The following is a 3,134-nucleotide window of genomic DNA, read 5'->3' on the forward strand; positions in this document are numbered from 1 at the left end:
ATCCCGCTTTGATTTGCATGATACAGAAACATCCCTCCCTCACTCTGTGTGATTAACATAGAACCTTGATCCTGCAAGGTGTGAAGTGCTCTCAGCTCTCATCGACATGGACCTGAGTGAGTAAAAGTGGAGGATCAGCTACTGCTGTCAGTTTCACTGGAGTAAACTGGGAGTAATTCCTTTGAGGCTATAGGCTGTATTATCTGTTCTGCGACTCCAGTGCTAAGCAAACCTCCTTGGGCAGAGGCTGGGAGCAGGGATAGCTGGGGGAATCTGCACTGCCAGGGGGGCCAGAGGAGGGTCCCAGAGTTGAGATGGAGGACTGGAGAGCTCAATACAGATGGATCTGGCTTCCGGCACATCTTGTGCATTTCGGTGGCAGAACCGCTGCCCATTCCAGGCGAGTAAACCCTCTTCCTTCAATAGATCCTAGGGAAACTCTGCAGGGGGAATCTTCAGTTCTCCCAGAGCACTGTGTCATGGATCTAAAGGAAGGATGGGTCTGTGGGTAGGGCAGTAACCCAGGGTTCAGTTTCCTACTATGCCACAGACAGTGTGTGTTCTTGGGCAAGTCACTTAGCCTCTCTGTGCCTCAGTTCCCCATCAGTAAAATGGGGATTGTTAGGAGGAGTGAGGCTGATATGCATGAACTCACCCTGCACTTAACATAACTGTAAGCATAAGCCCAAAGCTAAGACAAAAGGAGACCGGGGACCTGCCCAGGAGCTATTGTTGTGTATTGTTTTGGGTCAGGCTGGTGGGTGTGAAGGCAAAACAAAAAGAAGAGACAGCAAAGAGGAATTCCTAAAAACATGGTGATTGATCCTGGAAGAAACCTGAGGAGAGATTTTTGGGCCATGGGTGCTGACTGAAAAAGTGCTCTTGGTGCTGTGAGCAAAAGAAGCTGTGTCCTGCTATTTGATTCCTTCCGCGCTCAGAGACACACGGCTTTGTACTTTCTTTGTAAATAATCAAAGAAATACCTGACTGCCACCGCTTTCTGCTCCCAACTGGAACACCCACAGGGTGACTAACTGCCAGGGGCCAAAAGTATAATAGCACTGCCCTCCCCCACAGTGGTGTTGTGAGAATAAATACATTAAAGATTGTGAGATGATCAGCTACGGCACTAACGGGGATCATTGGATGATTTAGTTGAGTCTTGGTCCTGCTTTGAGCAGGGGGTTGGACTCCTGAGGTCCCTTCCAACCCTGATATTGCCATGGAATATGCAATCTGGGCTCAGCTCTCCTGACTCTCAGGTCCTGCTCTAGCCAGACCATGCATCCTTACAAGAGCCATCAGTACCATGACTTTGCTCTCCCAGTCCTAGCTTGAGTTTAGAGACAAGCATTGCCCCTCATATACTGCGTGCATTTTCTTACTTAAAGCAGCTGAACAGATTGCATTCTCCATCCCAGCTGAAATGAAAGTAGTCGTCTAATTATGGCAATGCACAGTCTGCTGAATACAAACTCTCTGTTGCTTCCCCAGACCTTTGCCAAACAGGAAAGTGCATTGTCTCTCAGCATGAGCGGTCTCGAAAGTGTTATATTCCGAGTCTAAAACACAGAGGGCAGCGCATTCGTAATGGAGCATTTTTCTCCCTCTTATAGTCGGGTTTTATTAATTCTTCATAGCAATGAAGTCTCTATTAATAACGGCTCCAGGATCTGGCTGCTAAGCTCGGTAATGAGATTCTCTGTACCTGCTGTTTCCGGGCTGAAATGATTGTGTAGGGAGGACTAAATTCTACGTGGATTAATTAAAATGAAAAACAAAACAAAAAAAGTTCTTTTGAATTATTTACCAGTTTCTAGGAGACAAAACAATAACTGCAGACATCTTATTACAGGTGTTTGAAGAGCCGTCCCACCTCTTTTTTATGAGTGAGGGACCTAGGGGAAGAGAGTCTGGTTATTTACTTAATCTTTTTGCAGAGCTGATGCTATTTTGACTTGTTCTTCAGTTTGTTAATTCTCTTCTTCTCCTCTAGATGGAGTATTGTTATGCCCACATGGACCCCTGCCAGGCAATGCCTACTCTGTTTTTCAGTGCCCTGCACAAAGCTGGGAGTGTGGCAGATAAGAAAGCAACAGAAGCAAAGGGAAGTGATCCAGATTGAACAGTAATAGAAGTGCCAAGCTTGCCATCCTTTTCAGACGCCAGGCCTGACAGTTTTCTCCCCCTGAATGCAGCCCTAGGTTTTGCAAACTCCATGTGAATTCAGATATGCAGGGCTTCAAGATGGCTTCCATAACCTGCATCTCTGAGTATCAAAGAAGGGATGGCCAATCTGTCAGTCATAGCAGCATCTACTCAAGCTTACTCAGGATAGTTAAGTCCAAAGCTGACTACAAAGAGTTTCAAGGGGGTCTCCGTAAACTGGGTGACTGGGAAACAAAATGGCAGATGAAATGCAGTGTTGATAAGTGCAAAGAAATGCACACTGAAAAAAACGTGGACTGTGGCAGGTTGAAAGAAAGGAGGAAAGGCTGCCTTGTGGCATAGTGCCAACTGTCGACACTGCATATAGCTAACAGGAAGTAAAGGAACAAGGAGGAAGTAGGCTTCAGAGAAACATGGCGGCAGATAGAATCTCTCTGAGTGAGAAACTAAATCCAGTGTCATCCATTATGTTCTGGATGTAATTTCACTGGCACCTGAGACCTTTCCGGACACTGCACTAGCAACAACAGCAATCTCCCTCCCCCATTACTGAGAAGACGTCAGATTTTGGCCCTGACTCCGCCTGATTACTTAGAGAGAAATGCGACATCGTACATTTGCAGGAGCGTTAGATCTGCTGCACTGGCCAAATACCAATCTGGGAAAGGACATTTCCCTGTACCGTCAGTCAGCTATGACATTCTTCATTCCCTCTCCCAGCACCTCCTGCTTTATTCCTGGTGGCGCAGAATGCCCATTGCATTCCATCCCAGAATTGCCTGCAATTCAGTGGTGATTGAGAGGCCCTGATATATACAATTTGTAAAGCACGATAGGATTCTCCAGGTGAAAGACACTTCATAAGCTTCAGATATCATTATTATTTATTCCTTAATGATGCCTTTGCAAAACATCATTGGATGACTGGTTCAGCAGTGTTTTAGTGAATCACTCCCTGCTTTTAC

Source organism: Malaclemys terrapin, chromosome 13 (genome assembly GCF_027887155.1).
Source record: "Malaclemys terrapin pileata isolate rMalTer1 chromosome 13, rMalTer1.hap1, whole genome shotgun sequence".
NCBI lineage: Eukaryota > Metazoa > Chordata > Testudines > Emydidae > Malaclemys > Malaclemys terrapin.